The sequence below is a fragment of the Pezoporus wallicus genome, unplaced genomic scaffold, assembly GCF_028554395.1.
Source record: "Pezoporus wallicus isolate ANWC-B61680 ecotype Strahan unplaced genomic scaffold, APGP_CSIRO_Pwel_v1 scaffold_7392, whole genome shotgun sequence".
Lineage (NCBI taxonomy): Eukaryota > Metazoa > Chordata > Aves > Psittaciformes > Psittacidae > Pezoporus > Pezoporus wallicus.
This window is the reverse complement of record NW_026639923.1, coordinates 3,417,822-3,438,471: the sequence shown is the minus strand read 5'-3', so window position 1 is coordinate 3,438,471 and position 20,650 is coordinate 3,417,822. Positions and strand designations below refer to the sequence as shown.

At 41.2% G+C, this 20,650-nt stretch overlaps 1 long non-coding RNA gene across 1 annotated transcript in view; it reads right to left on the bottom strand.

The window, feature by feature from the left end:
- Positions 1-20,650, bottom strand: part of LOC130603278 (uncharacterized) — a 94,020-nt gene that overhangs the window by 63,513 nt on the left and 9,857 nt on the right. The window lies entirely within an intron of this gene.

Here is a 20,650-nt window from a genome sequence, read left to right as displayed (position 1 = left end):
CAGTAACTGTCAGTGATACTCCGTTGGGGGGGATATAATGGATGCCCCAGATGTAACCAACTCCTGTACATATCTTCCCCTTTCCAAGGTGCTGCCTGAAAGGAGCACTGAGACGCTCAGAAATGCAATCTCAGAGATAAAGGTAATTTCCAGCAAGCCAGCAGTCTACATTCTCATTGACTTCAGTAGGATAAAGTTTCAGAGTGTAGCTGTAGGCCTGGAGACCATAAGAAGGTCCAGTAATGCCCAGTTGTAAATCAGAACAAACTCTGAGAACTGTCTGTCTCTGGAAGATGGAAGTTCCACAGATCCATTCATACACACCCCACGGCGTTGGCACATAGCAGGTATTACAAAAAGGATACTACAGCAGAGTCTGCTTTTCCTTTCTTGCAGAAACAGAAAAAGAAGAGAAACATTTAATTCCCATGTTTGTATGAAAACATAATCCTGATTATTGTATATGCTTCTTGAATGGTAGAAGGACACATCTATGCTTACATCATTTTATTAATGGAAATGAAAGAGGAAAATGAGAACACATGTTCATACCAATGAACAAGACAGGCTTTTCTGGTGTATGTTTTAGACAGATAGGCCTTTCTTAATGCCTTGGATTTTCGCTCTCCCCACTTTCTGCAGTGAAGATGCCCAGCCAACTGTTGAGTCTTTTTTCCTCTCTGTGCTGAAACAAGCCTACCCACAGAAAAAAAAAAACACCCAAACCCCTGTGTCCAGCCTTGTTTCACAGAACTGAGAATTCACCCTATTTTTTATAGAACGCTATCTCTGAATATAGAATTGAGCTCTACCTAAACTCCTTAGATCCTCTCATGATTTTCATTTAGAGCTCTATGATCTTACATAGGCCTGATCATTTCCACATAGATAAATGAGGTGCAGAAAGACTGAACTACTTGAATATAACATAAGAAAGTCTGTGTTAAGGAAAGGACTTAAAGCCAAATCCACCAAAGCCTTGCTGCTGCCCAGACCACTGGAGCTTTATCTGTAAGAGCATCTTATTGGAGCCCTGGGTCACAACTGGACATCTTGTTCCACGAAGTGTATGTTCAGATGCAGTTCTCCTCCACATCAGAAAACACCAATGTCCTGGGTTCAGCAGTAGCAGTCATTTTTCTCCTTCTTGGTAGCTGGTGCAGTGCAGTGTTTTGACTTTCAGCCTGGGAACAGTGCTGATAACACCGATGTTTACACTGACCAAGGACTTTGTGAGGCTCATGCTCTGACAGGAAGGAGGGGAGGCTGGGAGGAAGCAGAGACAGGACACCTGACCCAAACTAGCCAAAGAGGTATTCCATACCACAGCACATCATGCCCAGGATGTAACTGGGAGTTACCCAGAAGGGCACACTCTTCTTGATCGGGCTCATTTCAGCAGGTCGTATCGTATTCTCTTCCCTTGTTATTTCTCTTCTCATTATTATTACTGGTGGTAGCAACAGTGGTTTGTGTTATACCTTAGTTACTGGACTGTTCTTATCTCAACCCATGGGAGTTACATTCTTTTGATTCTCCTCCCCATCCACCCGGGAGCAGGGAAGGGGGAGTGAGGGGGGAAGGAAAGAAAGAGGAGAGTAGAAACTGTGTGGCTGTCTGGGTTTAAACCACACCGACCAACATTCAAAAATTCCTTGGAATAGAAATTCTGAAGTAAATAGCTGCTTTTGATGTAAAGACATTTGGGTTCTGCATGAATTATTTTCAATTTTTGACAGTTTGACAGTTGTAGAAATATAATTTGAAATTCCCCAAAGGGGAAGTGAAGTTTTCTGTTTTTCTACTGCAGATAGAGACCATCCCAATACTGTGTAATTTTCTGGTCTGTCTTTTTCTCTTTTCCCTTAACAACACCACCAACAAAAGACTAAACAGCATGATTTTACAATTTTGATTCTTGTGGAATTCAGTCCTTGACAGAAGGATACTCAATGAATATCCCTGCAAGCAGTCCTATCCTGTTGTCAGGGGTATGATCAACTGAACATCTGTAGCTGAACAAGCAGATTTTGCTCTTTTTTGTTTTCAGATGTGCATGTACTGCCCAAGCACAGGGTTGCTGTAGTACCACTGCCTCTGCCCTGCTTTATTTTCCTCCTTCCTTTCCTTTCTCAATGCAAGTCTTCTGCAGCAGACCGGGGCGTAAGGCTTGCGTTGGTCAAGCTGTAGCTCGCAGCATGATCCTATAAGTGCTAGGGTTCTCATTGTGAACAAGGATACTAAGAAGTATCTGCTGTAACATGAAGCAGATAGCTTACATTGACTTTTAGAGACGAGTAGGAATCTCAGATGCTCTTTAGGAAGAAAGGCCCATCTACAATTGTTACATCAGTTCTGCACTGGAGTTTCACAGTACTCCTGAACTACCTTGGGGGTTTGGGTAGATGTTTTTCACTGTGCCTCAAGTATGCACTGCTGTCCATGTGGGATTTTGCTGTAGGCTGCCACATATTTTGCTATTGTCTTTTCCTTCCCCCAAAGCCATTGAAAATGCCTCAGGCTTATGTTTTATTTACAAGTTTTTGTGGGATTGTGTTTTATCAGTGTGGCTGGGTGGGGGAAACTCAGTTTTATGGATTTTTTGCAGAAAATTGAAGAATAGCTTCTCTCAATCTCAGTCATGGTCTGCAATTTGTCAGGGACTAGGCTGCTCTGTATAACACAGAACATACATTTCTCTAATTTGGGTCCTGAACTGAAATAAGCTTTCCTCTGAGCAGGCTGCAGTACCAAGTGCTCAAGTCTTAACACTAGACCGAAACAAAACCAGTGTTGAAGTTCTGGTCACAAAGTAATCTGTGGCTGACAGCTTGTTTTCACTGTACTCACTGGATCAGGATAAAGCTCCTCCTACGTTACTCAGGAGTCAAAGATGGAAAACAGATTTCTGCCTTCAGAGTATCAGAATTCAAGGAAAAATGGAAGAAAGACAACATGCAAGTAAAAAAAAAACCTGTATATAAAGAGCTTAGAAAAAATGTTTGTGTGCAGCACTGTGTCCTTCTTGGGTAAAGATCATACAACTATTATTTCCTTTGCTGTCCAATCTATCTAGCAGAGCCTATAGCTCCACCTCAGCATGTGGCACATCAGGCAGCAGGTTGTACCAATCCATCCGAGTGATTCTTCCGGGAATCCATGCGCTGAACAGTCTTCCCCAGCCAACACACAGGAAAGAAACAGCTGTTTGACCCCTTGGGAACTGGGAACAAATGGGACTGAGGACCAGAAACATTTGTCTCTTGGAGCTAGCAAGAGGAAGAGATCTGCATGAAGTGTTCTGTTTGTGCAGAAGAAGAAAAGCCTCACTCTACCCGAGAAGCCACCCACATTTTTTCAGCTGCATTCAGTACAATTTTATATTTGCATTTAAATCAGTACCCTTGGAACAGGGTGGAGTCCAGGTTTGAAAGCCAAGAGTCATTTGAAAACATCTTTCTGACTGAGCCAAACTTTTCTTATTTGATATGGCTAGAAAGATGGGAAATGCTTTAATGGGACCTTTGAGAGATGCTCGCTGTGAGGCATCCTTTGAGCCTCCATCCACACAATAGCTACACATTGCTCACAACACTCACTGCCTGGTATGGGTGCCCTTAAACTAGCAGAAGAATGTCTGTCCCAGTGTAGCGCATTCCTCCAAGCCTAGGACTGGCTTGCATTAGGAAGGATGTGCTGGTACAACTTGACCCCACAACACCCCTGAGGGAAATACAGCTCACACCCATAAAAATTCATTTGTCAGGATAGCTTCAGCTAGTTCTCTGAGCAACCAAGCTATTACAGCAAAAGGAGTTTGTTGCTGTATAAGTCTATCTCCATTACGACTTTTCTCAAGCTATGAACAAAACACATGTAGAAACATCATACTTCTGTGAAGCATGAAAGTGAAGATCAGCATTTGAGAAAAGATTATATTTTTAGAAGGAAATATTTATAATCCTGATCATTTTCCACTTCACTGAAAGAAATCATGGGTAGATACTGTTATGAAACAGTTTTGAAGGGAATTCACAAAGTGGTGGTGGAAATTGGCTATTTAGAATTAGAGAGAAAAGCTCCTGTTCATGTACGGTACAATTTTACTCAAGTAACTAAGATGGGTGATAAATAACTCATCATACTGTTATTGTATTATTTATAATGCTTACTGCAAATGCAGGACAGATTTGAAATAGGAAGTCAAGCCAGGTTTTTAATTGCTAATGATAAAATGCTTTAAACTCTGCATTAGCTGCAACCAATACAGTGCCTTTGACTCCTCTAATTGACCTTAATTGATTAAATGAATGCACTTCATCTTTGGATTTTACTGCCAGCATATTCTGACACGTTCTATTACAATCCATTTTGGAAGATACCTGGTGATCATATCTGAATACCCTTCTATTTCCTTCTCACTTTCATCCTCTGATTAATTACCTGGTTTCAGCAAACCCAGAGCATGTGTGTCCCATTTCTCATGAAGAGATGGCCCCATTGGCTGCTAGCCAGCTGCTGACAACCCAGCTTTCTTACAGCAAGGGATTCCAGAAGAAACATCTAAAGCATGGCACATCCAACCTGACTAAGAGCAAAAACCTATTCTGCTCGAGGCTCCACCTCAGTCAAACGTTGCACTGCATAAAAGACCCTTTCGGCTCCTTTCCATTAAAGAATCTTTGGGCATTTTTTAATATCTCAACATTTGTTTCAATATTCAGCTCAAACCTAGTTAACATTAAGATTTGACATTTACTCTGGGTTTCAGGGTGCAATTCTTGTTCACCAGAGAACCTGCAGAGTGCCTATACAAAGGGGAGGGTAGTGGAGAAAACATTACGTTTGGATAATGTAAAAACTGCAACTGCATTATTCAAGCTAGAGACAAAAGAATATATTCACCTAGAAAGGAAATACTCCCTGAGACAGCAACCAGTAGCACATCTAAATTATATTTTGCATAACGTTTAACATGAAAGTGTAGGTGCTCAAGTACTCACATAATGAGCAGTGTATTACAGAGTTACTAGAGGAATACAGGCCTGTATTTGGGTTATTTGTCCCTAGGGACTTCAGTCAGAGCTCATCATGCAAACTCAGAATACAGTCTGACCCATATATGCTATCAGAGAATTGCATAGAACACTGACTGGATTTCTAAATGCAAGGGGAAAAAAATGTGTTGGCACAATCCCTATAATCTATATTCATGAGAGCAAGTAATAGCTAGTGGGAAAGACAAACACCATCATTCCAAACATCCCCTTCTTCCTTCTTTCTCCAGCTTTATATGCTGAGCATGACATCATAGGGTAAGGAATATCCCTAGGATCAGTTGAGAGCAGCTGTCCTGGCTATTTTCCCTCCCAGCTTCTTGTGCATCCCCAGCCTCCTCGCTGGTGAGATGAGGAGCAGAAAAGGCCTTGACTCTGTGTAAGCACTGCTCTAGAATGACAAAAACATCTGTGTTATCAACAGTGTTTCAGCACAAATCCAAAATGTAGCCCCACACCAGCTAGTGTGAAGAAAATTAACTATCCCAGCCAAAACCAGCACATACAAAGATAAGACGAAACAGCAAATAAGTTCTGCAAGAGAAAAATGGACAATTTCTCTTGCTCTGTCATTGCTTCGAAGAGGTAGTGTTCCAAGGAAAGAGAACCCTCCTGCTTCATTTTGAGATATCCTAATGACTGGGGATGCTGTCATTACAGCGATTAGGTAAGGCTGATGAATGATAAACTTGTAAAAGGTCTGTGACTTCACCACAAAACAGAAATTCAAGAAATACTCATCTACATAAGCCTTGCAGCCTGCTAAGGTCAGCAATTTCTGCAAATGATTGCCATGTACGCTAACATGGCATGAAGGATACCTCAGAGCAAACAACTGAACTTCCCCAGCCTCCAAAAGCTCCAGAGGGGAGAATTACAACCTGCAGATGATGCCTTTGTTACAATCCAGTCTTCAACAGGAAGTACATCTGGAGCCAACAACTGGGATTTGCTTTTACTACCAGAACCGTAATTCCCCTATAACACGGGATAAATCAATGTCTATTTTCTTTTACAAACTGACGCCTGCTAAGTTTTGTCTCCTAGAAGATGCCTCTTCCAAGTTCCTGCTGCACTTAAAATTTATCTTATGCATAGATCTCTATCTTATCTACTGTATGAGTCAAGTAGGGGAAGAGGCTTTATCTTTCTTAGCCAACAGGGAAGAGCTTAATGAAAAAAATCCTATTGTTCTTCTGTAACAACTGCTTGCAGCTCCCAGTGAGGCTCTGATATCCAACGGAGATACACTGATATCCATCACACCACTACAAACATTTCTGTAGATCCAAATCACATGAGAGTTATTCCACAAGAGCCCAGGCAGTACTTTAGTTTTTAACTCCATGTTCTGGCCTTCTGAGCACGCAGATATTGCAATCCTTACTATTAATGAAGAAACTTCCCAGCTAAAGATCATTAAGTGTGATAAAGTTAATTATGTTTGCACACAAAAGGTGTTTCAGAGTAAGACAGCAGACTTTATCCTGTCACGGCTCTTTCTCAATAACTCCTTGTGCAGACAGCTGTAATTCCATAACATCCTCTCCAGAGCAGACCTTTATTTAGGGCATTCCTTGAATTCAGAAGTTAATACCTTTGCTGCCACAGTTTCAGGAAAGCTGGAAGACAATTTAGTCTTTCTAAAGAAATGCATTAACAAGTTTAACACCTAAAGGAGAGGCACCAAAAGACTATTCCTGCTGAAGTGCTAGGAAGTATTTTGACTTTGCTAATTTATTCCTGCAAGGAAAGGCAAATAAGATACCCCAGCATATGTTAGCTTTTATGTTTTTAAAAGATTCACACAGGAATTCATGCAGATGTAGTTTTTTCTTAGCCTTTCTGAATCACGGACACTAGAGACTCAATTCATCAGGTGTACCAAGGGCCACAGCCCTGACTGACTTTGTTTTCCTTTATCAAAAGGCAATTAATATACAAATTCCATCTTCTTGCATCAAATTTGTGAAAAGGAGCAATTTTCTTGCAATAAATTCATAAAGATTTCATGACTTGAGCAGCAGAGCATAGAAGTGCATAATAAATCAGTCCAAATTCTAGCTGTGTCTAAAGGGTTTATGGAAAGCTCTCTATCCATTTTTTCACACTCCAAAATCTGAATTATAATTAATTTCAGGAATCAGCCAACCTACCCTTACTTTAAAAATGTCAAGCTGAGGAGTGCATTATGTGAGATTACAATTAATCAGAAGTGCAGGCGCGCACACACACACACACACACACACACACATCTTCCCACTTAAATTCTTCGGCCCAAAAAAGTATTACAGCAGCCTTGACAGGTACTAAATGATCTTTTCAAATAATACTCACTGGTAATAGATGTTACAGTTTTGCAGCCTCGTGCTAATACAGAGCTTTTCGGCAGCAAACAGGAAACATTTGACAACTCCTGCGTTAACTCTAATGACATGCTGATGGCCATGATAGCTTTCCTTCTCCCTCTCCCATCTGGAAAGAGCTCCAAGGATGGAAGAACACAGCATGCTAAATTATACAGAAAGAATTATCAACATTCACAAAACAGTAATGAAACATTAAAGATAACTGTTTCTTAGGACAATGCTGTTGCTTACTCATTTTCCTGCAGATTATAAGTTGCTATCTTCAGCCCCAGTGGTGCTTTCTAGTCTTATACTGCTCTGATGAAAGGCAATGGGGCTTTCTCTGCCTCTTTAACCTATATGACTGCAACCCAGGCTACTCAAATATCCTCACAAAAAGCAGTTTCATATTTAAGGAAGAGCATGATATGTGTTTACCTATATGGCAGGAGTGAAGGGTCAGGGCTCTGTGGGCACCCAGCAGGCACTGCCTTCTCTGGACAGTGTCTTTTCCATGCTCTGTTTGCTCCGCATCTCTGCCTGTTCTTCAGTGGCCCACCAGCCCTACAGATAGGAAGGGAGATCCAAATCACGGACACCTCCCATGGTTAAAGCAAACCAAAATATGAGTGATGAGCTTTCCCTCCCCTCCTCTGCAGCAATAGCAGACCTTCCCTCTCCTCCCACCCAGGCACTTTTCCCAGATCTTTCTGCCTGGTAATCGCACCAAGGACAGGATTTTACTCGGCCTCAGTTCCTGAGGCGATAATGGAAAAATCGGACAGTCTGTATAAAACAATGGCCCTAGAAATATCATTTTGCTTCACTGTCACCTGCAAGGAGTGAGCAACAAAAATAACTGCTCCCTAATTTAATATGGACTTCAAACACAAACACTTCCTCTCCCGTTTATCTACCCATGGAGCTATTTTTGTCCAGTTCACTGGGAGAATTGTTACATTCCCTTGTGCCTAAAATATTCTGCTTCTTTAATCACTGCACAGGGCTTCTACCTGGAGTAAATGAACTGAGCTGACAAGAGAAATTTATTACAGCCACCAGCCAGAGATCAAATTCTTCTCCCATCAATTATTTGGGCCACTATTGTTTCTAGCAGCTTCTACTCTTAATAAAACTGATCACAGCTGGGTATTTGGCTGCTTCTGTAGGAAGTGCCAAGACCTGTTATTTCATTATACATGTGTTCTCTTTCCTTGCATATTTTCTGGAAGGGTTTTACACATAAGTGATGAGCATTGTCTGGCTGACTAAAGTACAAGCCAAAGAGCTGGAAGATAAATTAATCCTCTCTGCTGCCACTGATTTTCTATGCAACAGTTAATAAAAAGCACTTTCCTTTTACCCCTCTATCAGAGGCAGAGCTGGAAGTTTCCTTTTAAGGGGAGAGGAAAAAGAATAAAGGAGGGAGTCTGAGAAAAGTCCATCCATCCAGTCCAGCATTGAGAAGAGGACACAGCTTCTGTACAACTGTCCATGGAAGGTTTAATAGAGCACTGGATGGTATTTTCCAAAAGAAAGCTCTTCCATACACTGGGAAACAAATGCAGTGATCAAGGGATATGGACCTAGAACATACATTACTTTACCTCATGAAGAGTCACATCTCTGCAGTGACATGACTCCTGTGAGCTGAGGATCAGGAAGCTGGAAACAAATGCATCCCAGGCCCCTGTATAGGGGGCTCTGGCACAGGACATGATGCAGAAAAGGACTTTGTCATCTCAGGAGCTAGCCAGCTTATTTCTAAGACCTGCCAGTTGCTGGAAGGTGAAGCTGGATCACAGGGTTTATCACTGGAAGCACAGATGATTTGCTGGAGGAGCTATCCTGACAACTTCACAGAAACAAGTGATCACAGCGGCATGCAGGGAGACAAGCAAGGTTTGCCTGCCACCGTGAGCTTGGCACTGGTGGAAAGGCAGCAGTGAGGGAGCTGCTAGGATCAGGCCTATTTCCATATGTTTGTTTTTGAGCATGGCATTGCCTTGGGAGGGATTAATGTGATCAGGGCTCTTCCGTAGGCTAACAGGAACTCAACATTCCAGAAAAGATAAACTGGCAGCTTTGGGGACCCTATGTACACAGGTCTGAAGCAACATGCTACAGGAAAAGCACTTCCTTACTCTTGAATGAAGGGCTTTAGCATATTGCATACTGCTGTGTACACACACAGGGTGCTCCTGTTGGAGGACTAAGAACCATGCTCTCGCCTCCACAGAATGAAAAGAGAAACCAAAGAGAAGGAGCTAAGAGCCCATAAAAAGCACTGAAACACAGAGCATGTTCCTATGGTTATAAGCCTTCACTTTGGCAAAGGTGCCATGAGTAATTCTTGCCAGGGATGGGCACTAAGCAAGCTAAAGCAGCACAGACACAGAGAGGCCTGATTGTATCTCAAGGACTTTCCTCATTCATCCTAAAAGCAGCTATTACAGCAGCTTTCCTAATGGCATTAAGGCAAACATCTTACAGCTACTCTAGTTCAAACTTGCTTCATGGATTTTCCCTGAACTCTAGTTCAACAGCCTTAACCAAAGATCACTTAAAAAGTCTTTAAAAGAACATGTTTCCAGAATTCTTTTTTTTTTCCAGCTCTTTCTACTGTCTCTACAACATTTACTCAAAGGCAACTGAGAAATAACAGCAAAAAAAAAAAGCAGGTGCTATAAAACTTTTTACCCTGTGCTTGCAAGCCTCATCACCCAAGCAGCCAGGAGTAAAGACTTCTGCTGTGAGAGACAAAGCAGACAAGGTGCTGAAGGCAATTACTCCAGCATCAACAGGAAGATCCAGGGCTAACCCATTAGGGCACCTCTGAGCTACATTGCTCTGTCAGGGCATGTAAGCTCTCAGAAACACAGGATTCAAAAGCTGGGAGGTTTAACATCTCTCCCACTTAATGAACTGAAATTTTATTCCCTTAAGATGACTTCTGGGTGCCGTTCATGTTTCTGAAGATATTTCCTGGCTGGAAGTGAAGCTCCCTTAACAGTGTAGATGCAACTATGATAGTAAACGCCATTGACTTAATCTGCCAGCAAATCCATCCACTACCTAGTGGTACAGCACAAAATACTCTTAATTTTTGTTTCACGGATTGTAGGGCTTCACGCAACAGAGAAAATATCTTCGTTTAGGCTTTTTGTAGAACTGGATTGCACATTTTCCTTGTGACATGAAGTGGAAAGAAATTACAGTCAGTGCATGTCTTATTCCTGACCGACCATTTCTATATGTTTTTTGAAAATACATCATTCTGCAGCCCCAATCTGGGATTTCACTGAAGTCAGTGAAGACTCTGCTTTGAAGACTTTTGAATCACTTGACCACTTGAATTTTCCTCCCATGTTTCTCAAAACTTGCCCTCTTATTTTCAGCTATGGTTCATTGAATGAGAAGTTTCAGAGGTCAAAACCCAAAACACCTCAAAGCTCCAGGTTTATTTTCATTCTTCTAGTTCTAACCAACTAGGAAAGTAAGAAAGTAAAGGTAAGACTCAGACCGCATTCACCCAGAACATAGAGGTTGGGTCACCCCTTTAAGAAAGCTCACCTAGCCTGGCTGAGCACCTACATGCACATAAGCAGTGTGAAGAGCAAAATTAAACGAGAGAGAAAGGTTTGTATGCATCCTCTGCTGGCTCTGAAGATATCTGCACCGAGTCTCATTTGCCCCAATTCAGAAGACGAGCACCAAAACCACTGCAATGAATGGGGTCTTGCCATTCACAATGAGGACTTCCGGATTACCTCTTTGATCATGCACATTTCACCTCTCTTTTGTACACTTTATCACTTTGGAAAGTGAGAATAAAAGTATTCTTCTACGTGACTGAATTACCTTTGAAATCTCCCAGTTTACCTTTGAGGTCTCCCAGTGGAAATTGCCAGTCTGTATTATTACAGTTAGATCAGTTTAAGACCAGCACTGGCAAAGCACATCAGGAGACCTCAACCTTGGAGGGCTAATCAGAGCTCCAGATTCTAGTGGGAACAGAGTGCTTAATCTAGAATATGAAGAAATTGTCTTGAATCTACTCTATAAATTGATTTAAGAGATAGATGAAAAATTAAATGGTATAATTACAAAGGTTAACAAACTCAAGGGAGTCATTAGACAAACTGTGAAAAGATCATCAGTTTTTAAAAAAGAGCAGAATTAAAGATAATGGAATTCAACCCTTTAAACTCAGCCTTCCTCGTTTTCCTCAGTTGAGAAAACATTGTAAGCCCATGTCAAACAAAAGTGTTAAATGGTAATTTCTACATCGTTTATCTTTGACTATTAGGTTTAAGAGAGGCTTTATATGGTAAATGCTGGTGACTATTTAACCTGCATCAGTGGAAAAGTATTTAAGATATTAAACATGACCTAAAACTATTGCTCTAGCCCATCATTTCCTAATCCCTTAAATCTTAGGGAGGATTTAAATTATATAAACTTTAGTAAACAAATAAATATACCATATAGGAAACTAAAACCAAAACAGACTACCTGAGAAGGAAACATGCATATTTCAAGTAAGGTTTAAGGGAGAATTTTATGAAGTACCTCAATGAATGAAGAACCTAATTCTCATTTACAGAAACACTTAAGAGCTATGATAAGGAAAGATTTTCTCTAGGAAAATTTTTAACTAGAATTATGTGACAGAAGTACTTATTTTATGATTTTTATGACAACAAAAATACACAGTGCAAAAAGGCTCCTGATCACTTTCATTTCATTTCTCACCACAAAAGTGAAACATGAGAATGAAGGGAAGATTATATTGCCAGGTTTCTCATTATTAATGGTGAAGGAAATAGCTGCCTTGATGCATTTGATTATATCTTAATAATCACAGCCACTCAGTTCCTTTTTAAACATGCCAAATTCTGTAACAGAAAAATATCTTTACACCGACCACAAACTTTTTAGCCCTGACCACTGACAAGTTGTGACAACTGCACCAAGCCTTCTGGGAGAGTGTAAATATAACTGGCTTTGCACCCGCGTGAGTATCATCTGTCAGGATGAGAGCATTATCAAAGCTGCAAGGCAGGGCTGTGCACTGCAGAAGTTTCCTGAGGTGCTTCGGGAATAATAAAGAGAGCAGTGCACGTGTATATATAGGAAAAGGTTGCTCAGTAGAAGCGTGCAATGTAAGAGCTGCTCTCTGAACTCCTGATGTTCCCAGGGTATTCCTGGGGAAAATAAAAAAATAGGGTTTTTTTTATACTGTAGAGCCAGTTGAGGAAAGTTCTCCATCTAAAGTACACCCAAATGCTCAGATAGGACTACCAAGTGTGCCAAGCTGTCAAAAACTCCTGATCTTTAATAGAAAGATAAATCACTGGAATGTAACTGAAACGTCACAACCTAGAAATGGGCTTTCTTGGATTTGAGCTAAAGCAGTGCAGAGGACTTTTAGGAGCTGCTTCCCTTCTCTTTTTTTGGTTTTATATCTATCTCAAGCTTTTAGGTATCTCCTGAAAGGCCGACCAAGCAAGGCTTGTAGAAATTGCAGCATGGCTTGTAAACTGCACCAGACTTAGCCTTTTGTTTGCTGCCCAACAGAACCAAAATTCAGCATCAGAACTGAGACTCCTTTGTGAGGAGCGAGTCAGCGGTCACACGGAAAGAACAAGAATGCCAATCTACCACCCAGCTTCCTGGGAAAACAGAGACCTTTGAGCAGCAGCTGTGTTTGACCACTGCTTTGCCTTCTTTCTCACTGTTAAGTAAAAGAAATTAGAAGCTTGAGAATTAAATGTTAAAAAGCACCACTATCTCAAAGTCAAACGCAGAGGCTTGCATACTGGCACTTGGCATTCTGATACTCTCTGATGAGATAAATCAAGGCAGAGATGAAGAATTTCTTCTACATACTAGACTATCTTGTTGCCTAAAACCCTAGGAACATAGTCTCAGCTCCCTTCTTGGTCCCTTACAGGTGGTTGTCCTGAGCAAGATCCTAGAGAGATGGAAATGAGAGGTGTGAAAATTTGCAGTAAGGGACACACACACGTGGAGTAACAGTAGCTCAGCACTGCCCTGAGACTGCTGTAAAACGATGCTGCAGATGGGAAGGGAATAATCTATTCTTCATGTGCGTGGTAGGTTAGATGAGAAACAGAGAGATAAAATTACAGCTAGGGAAATTCAATTCAGACATCAGGAAATACTTTCTAATAGTAAAGACTGTTATGCCCTGGAACAGATAGCTTGGGGAGCCTGGGGAATATATGGTGCTGGTGGTTTAAAGAGACAGATGAACTAAATGATCTCCTGAGGCCCCTTCTAAGACCACTTTCTTTAATTTAGGGTAAATAATTTCAAGTTTCTCCATAGACCCTTGTACCTGAATGACCTCTAACTTTCCAGACTTGGTGGATGTGCTTACTTGGGAATTAACAGTGCCTTTGGGTTATCTGAGAACAGTATATAAAACAAGTAATAATTACAGTATTTTATGATAATTTTACCACAATTATACACAGACTGTAGCTCCACTTAATCCAAGAATGGCTTTAGGCATCTGGCTATGCAGCCTTCATTCAGTCGAGAACATCAGTCGTTTCAGATCATATTCTTCAGCTGCTCCCAAACAACATTCACAGGTTACAAGGCATCAGACTGTATTTAACTGCCTCAGACACTTCAGTGTTGTTAACCGGCATGGCTCAGTTTGTCATTACTGAACAGCCTGATATTGTGCATTGTAAAAATTCTGTGAGAGAAGAACTTTTGGGGGGTGATTTATTTAGTGTTGCCACTTAATTTTATCAAAATCTCAACTTGAAGAGCAGACCTTAGGAGTCAATAAATGAATCCATACAGATCTCCTGCATGCAAAAACCAAAGCAAGACTCTGGTGATCACTACAAATCCAATCTTGCCACCCATTGCACACACACTGGCATCAACCCAGCAAAGCACTTCAGTGCATGCTTCGTTTTAAGCATACAGGTAGTGCCATTTAAGCTAATGGAATCACGTAAGTGCTTTGTTGGATGAGGGCCAGTCTCCTCAGCATCTTGCAGTGTCAAGTACATGAAGCAAGGGCTTCATTTAAGTGCATCAGACTTTAATTGACAAAAATCAAACTAATGCAGCATTCAGACTGAGCCCATCTCTCTAAGGCAGCTATTACAATCACAGGTAGCAGGACGTGGTTTGTTTGTGCTGCCCCAGTGCCTGAAGTGTCCTGTTGGACTTGATCCACCATGCCTCATCTCTGGTATAAGTCCTTTCTCAGCAAGTCTTGTCTAAGTCTTCCATCCAGTATGCTCTTATCGAAACAACTGACTTGTCCACCCACCAGAGATGATTACATTAACTTCTCCTGTAACATCTTTCATACCAAGTATGTTCTACCGTTTGCTGTTATCTGCTCTTGATGTATGCTCAATGCTTAGGCTGTGGACCCTTTTCCAAAAGAGTTTTCACTTGTGCTTTGAAACTTTTCATGCATCTGTGGAACTACAAAAAAAAAAAAAAGATAAATCAGGAGAAATGCTATTGATGCTGCAGCAACTGAAGACAGCTCATCACATAGTGGACTAACATGTAGTTACAGAGATGTTAGGCACACAGGCCTAACATCCCCATAACCTGAAGAACAAAACTCTCTAGATATCTCATTATTCAACTTCCAAGCAAAGGAATAGTGCGCATGTGACCCGTTAGCTTAGATAGGCTCACCTCTACATAATGCTCTAGAACAGCAACACTGCAGTTCTGAAACAGTTGATTTCAGTAAAAACACCCCAAACCTAAGGCAACCAATAGAGCACAGATGTAGAATTAACTTCTCACCACAGTGCATTCTTGTAAACAATTATGAAAAAGGAATAACACGTCTGGGAATTTGTCAGGCTATCAAATTTAATGTAATTACTGAAAAAAGGAGGGTTGAGAGCTTTGTTAGTAGTGTGGCTAGAGCACGGTGACAGCAAAGTGCAAGTGCTCCTGCACCTGCACAACCCTGCCCACATAAGCAAGCCCCGTGCTTTAATTGCTTTTACCTAAGCATGCATGATGCAAGTGTAAGGCTAAGCCACAGGAAACATTCAAGATACAGCAACTGAAAGAGTAACTGGGAATGGAGGGCTTCCAGAAACACAATGGGTATTTGTAGCATGTTTTGTCACTGCATTTTTCCATGATCATACTTAGAAAATAATCATCTTTCATCTACAGCTGCTGAATAGACCTCTGACTGAAAGGCACATTTCCCTATCAAACAGGGAAATACCAAGAAGGAGATGGGGAGGATCATGTAGTTGGACCTTGCAATAGCAGTGTTTCTGTAGTAGCTCTCTGAAATGTAACCATGCCTTCAGAAACACAACCACATTTTCCTGTGCCTTCTGCAGGAAGTGGATTTATGCAGTTACGAGCTCAGGAAGCAGCTTTTCACAACACCTAGAAACAACATGCCATTGAACATTGCCCATCTTTGCAGCAGCTGAAGGAAGTGAAGTCCCTTAGATCTACAGCATCTCTACTCTTTGTGCTCTGGTAGAACCTGTGCTGCAAACATGTCGTGACACAGGGATGGAGGCAAGAATAATTCAAATATAGAGGTAACGTTTAACATGAACACATTTAAGTTAGCATGTTCGCAAACAGGATTTATCTTTCTGCACACTCCTCTGTATTGAAGAAGTTGTGTTGAATTTTAAAGTTCTTTGCCATTCCAGACTTCTGTCTGTCGAAAGTAAGTCATGTGCAGCAGCTTGGAATACATGAAATTTCAAAGGCAACTTTAAACAGGTTTTTTTCGGGGAAAAAAGACCTCGCTTGTTAGCAACCTCATAAAGAACGTCTTTTGTAATAACCTTTTAGAGTTTGAGCCCTTGTATGCACTTATAAACCAGGTAAAAATTAGTGATCCTCAATGAACACAGTTATATGCATGTGAATTTGGATACAGTGGCAATTTTGAAACGCTAAGTGTACCTTCACATTTCACTGGTAATACAGTGAGTCATTGGGACTCTTCTAAGATTACATTATTCCAGACCCTGGACGAATGCATGAACTCTCCAATTGCCCTTTGCAGCTACCTCATGTGTAAGAATAACTTTCTAAAACACATGTGCAAGACAAATTTACAGTATAAAGATCAATTCGAGGAAAAACTATTTTTAAAATGTCAACAAGGCTCTCTCAGCATTTACTAAGATCTCATATCAAGCCTTACAACTCTAAAGTGGCTGCTTCTACCAGAGCTTTTTCTCCTAAAAACCACATGCTAGCTGCAAAAATAATCTGAACATGTTTTTCTCTTTTGTGCCTGTCCCCCAGAAAATGACTTTCAGTTATTAACTGAAAATTTAGCTTTTAATCATATCTGCTCAGAACAGAGCTGAAGCTGTGATGCAATTGCACAGCCTTCCTGCAAAGCATATGGTACTTGAAAAGCAAGTAGAAGGGAAAAACAGCAGACAGGAAAAGGTTCAGACTCCTATAGCCTGGGTTTTGCACTGCGGGGTAATTACACTGAAGAATTCATGACTCACTTTGGTGCACTACTGTGCACTGCTAAATTAGAAGTCTGGCAAGGACACCAGACAAATAATGAAATATATAATATTGGTTTCCCCAGCATAACTCATCACTATAGTCTCATGGTGTTTCAAAGGTCTTTTTTTAGTGCTCTAAGAAAACAAGTTCTTTTTTAAATGAGAGCAACATATTGAATCAAAAATGTACTGTACAAAAGTTGACAGAAATAGGTAAAATCCTCTTCAAAAATCAGCCTTGCAGGTAGCTTTGTTAACTGTTCCCTAAAGCCTTCTGAGTCTACACGGAGTATCTTACATGGAGACTATTTAACACTGTTGTGTATTAAAGCATAAATGTGATGTGGAGATGAAGCTCTTCCACTATATAACATTCATAAAGGAAGAAAATGTTTTCTTTACAACAGCTTACAAATGTGTATAGGCAAAACGACTTAGATAAAAGCTCCCTAGTCATTTGACAGCTACAATGAGGCCAAGCACACTGAAAGACGTACACATTGGGACAGCACTTAAATTAACTCTTAAAGACAAATCCTTTTTCTCACAAGGACTGCAGTAAGTCTGGAGTTATGCAGCACACTGAATTAATACAGTTTTTCCAGATGCAACCAATCCTCTATGTAATGCTGAACTAGTTATTCTGATTTGTGATGAGAAAGAATTGATACCAGTCATAAGAGGCACCAGCGTTAAAAGCTTGCTGTGTGAGCCAGAATTAACTTATCCGGCTAAAAACCAAAACAAAACGCCCAACTCTCCAGTAGGTTGGGGATGAGAACTTCTAGTAAGCATTTGCACATCTTTTCACAAAAGTTACTGTAACATGCAAGGGGTCATAAAGATTTTCGCAGCTCATAGCAGTCAGAGGGTTTGAACATAGAGATAGTGCTTAAAATGTTAGCAGAAATCCTGCCTATGAAATTTGTCATTAACTTCAAGCCCCCCCTGCATAAGCCTGGCAAACTTTCAGAAATAGTGGAGGCAATTAATGTTAAAGCCTCCATATGCTAAACAACCACTGCTCTGCATATTACGTATTTTGTTTAAAGCACAGAGATTGAAAACAGTTATTTTTAACTCTTTTCAGTATACAGTACATCTGTTGTGGTTTTGATTTCCATTAAAAATCAGAGTCATTTACCGATCTGGATGTCATCCAGATTTCTACACAAAACACATGAACTAAGCCCAAATAATGTTGTTTTATGCGCATGGGTGCATGTATTGTATTTATTATCTGCTTCAATAATTAGAAACACAGCTAAAAATGATGGGGAGGCTTTGAAGGAACAGACTATCATACTTAAATTCTCATTTCCTCAAAGTCCCTGGGCTTAAAAACATTAAGAACAAGACCATGAAAACTTTATGTTTACATGCTGCTGCTGGGACATACAATCCCATTGACTCTACTTACTTGAGAAGGGGATGCTGAGGCTGGCTCTAAAAGGGACACAGATCAGGGTGTGCCAGATACCTTGAACATAGCTTTAAAGAACAGGCATCAAGAAAAAATCTCCAACAGTAACGAGCTACCAAATTATCTGCCAACATGGACCTCAGCCAGTAAGTCAAGCAAATTAAAAGCTGCAATCACTTCTCTGACAATTCTCCAGCAAAACTTGTCCCGAGATTTTGTTCCCTGGTGAAAACCAGAAGATAATCAGCATGCACCAGAGGTCAGTAGGTTCAGACTATCAAAGACCAGCAAAAGGAGGTTCTGCAAGGGCACTGCGGAGTGCCTTGCCAGCAGCCTTTTACAAGCTTGCTCCAAAGCCTGTTGAAGTCAGCTTGACTCTTTCTATAGATGCCACCAGCTTCAGGTCACATCCTAGCTTGTTGCAGGGCTCCAGCACCATCCTCTCTGCTGATTATAGAGGTGGCAATGCAGCATTAGAGAAAAGGACTCTTTCAAATAAGAGCTGAATTAGGGCTAGAGAGGTCAACACACCACAACACTGCTCTTAACAGCAACTCTGAGCTGAGGAGAGAAAATATAAAGACCCTTAAATTTGAAAATGAATTCCAAGGTCATTGTCTTGGCAACCTTTCAGCATTTGCTTCCTATGCCTGCATGCAGAGACCCATTTCTAAACACGACCCTTATGAAATCAGCAGGCCTAAAACATGAACAGCCAGATGTTCAGAAAAAGGTGAAATCCAAATTGTGTATTTGATTTCTGATGTGATTGCATAACTGTCCTGGAGAAGATGAGCCTATACCCTGTGGCTTATGCAAGCAACCCAGATGGAGCTTTGCTCATAAGGCAATTCCTGTTATTATTAGCAAAGGCACATCTGGCTGGCCAGGCCAATCACAGCCACAACCAATCCCTAGAACATGTAGGTCCCAGCCCATTACCATTACAAGACAGTCCTCAGCAGGGTGAGTTGCAAAGCTTGTCTACCTTCTATGGAAGATCATAACGCAGAGATGCTACTGGGTTCCTTCACCCCAAGCAGAACAAGCACTCACCATGTGCCCACTCATCCCCTGGACAAATGAGAAAGTACAGTTGTTCCAGATGTGCACAGTTTCAAATATTCCCCCCCTCTGTAAAGGACAAAGTGATCTTCTCTCCTTATGATTTATCTCCCTGGCCTTTATAAGCCTGCTGCATATGGTACTAATTTCACACCCTTTTTCAGATGATGCAATGAAATTAAATGACACGGCCGCAGTCACACAGGGATGGCAGCACTAACACTGACTCTGGGAAGAGCTCCTTGTTCTTTTGCTCTAAGTATGGGTGTACCATTTCTTTCATATTGTGTTACCACTCTACAGCTGTCAAGCTGACAATACCATCTTATGTTACAAAACCTGCAGTTCAATTTAACTTCCCTTCAGAAGTTAAACTTCCATGGGAAATTATTGTTGGAGAAATGTGGCTTGCATCTGTTTGTGCCAGAAAGCCATTTCTGCCGCTTTTCTCCACAACTGTGATTCCTGCATTTTTATTTTTATTTTAATCATGACTCAGAAAGACTAAATAAAAGTTAGCTTGAGTTTCAAGAATGCAAATGTGCATATTCAGCACTCAGGATAAGCTTTCCCACCACTGGCATTAGCCTGCCCAATGAAAAGGGTAGCACTTCCAGAGGATGGGGCTGGCAGTGATTGGAGTCTCTGCCTGCCCTTTGGACACTGGGGTCTGGAGAGCAACGAGAAGAAAATTCTCTACAGACCTTCCACTAGAAGGCTTCAGAACCAATTGCCACTGCTATCTCTCTCCCCTCTTTGAGACTCCTTGTGTGCTGTTTCTCAGCCCTTCTGGCTGTCAGGTACTAATATGCAAAGAACTAAATTACTTTAGATGGCACTTACTGTGGGGTACAAACAAGAATGCATTTGCAGTCTTTGCCCGTTTCTTGCTGCCACTGCAATGGAGAAGCAGGTGAATTGCTGCATGAGAACACAGCCTCTATAAATTTAACAGCAGGAAGAGGCTACAGGGGCATACAAACTGCCAATATTTTCCTCTGGGGTAAGGCTATGTGTTGGGTTTGCAAGGCAAGGTTTTGGTAGCAGGGAGCTACAGGAGTGACTTCTGCAAGAAGCTGCTAGAAGCTTCCCCCATGTCCAACAAAGCCAATGCCAGCTGGCTCCAACACAGACCCACTGCTGGCCAAGGCCATCAGCAATAGCAGCAGTCCCTCTGGGATAATGTATTTAAGAAGTGGGGGCAGGGAAGTGCACAATCACAGT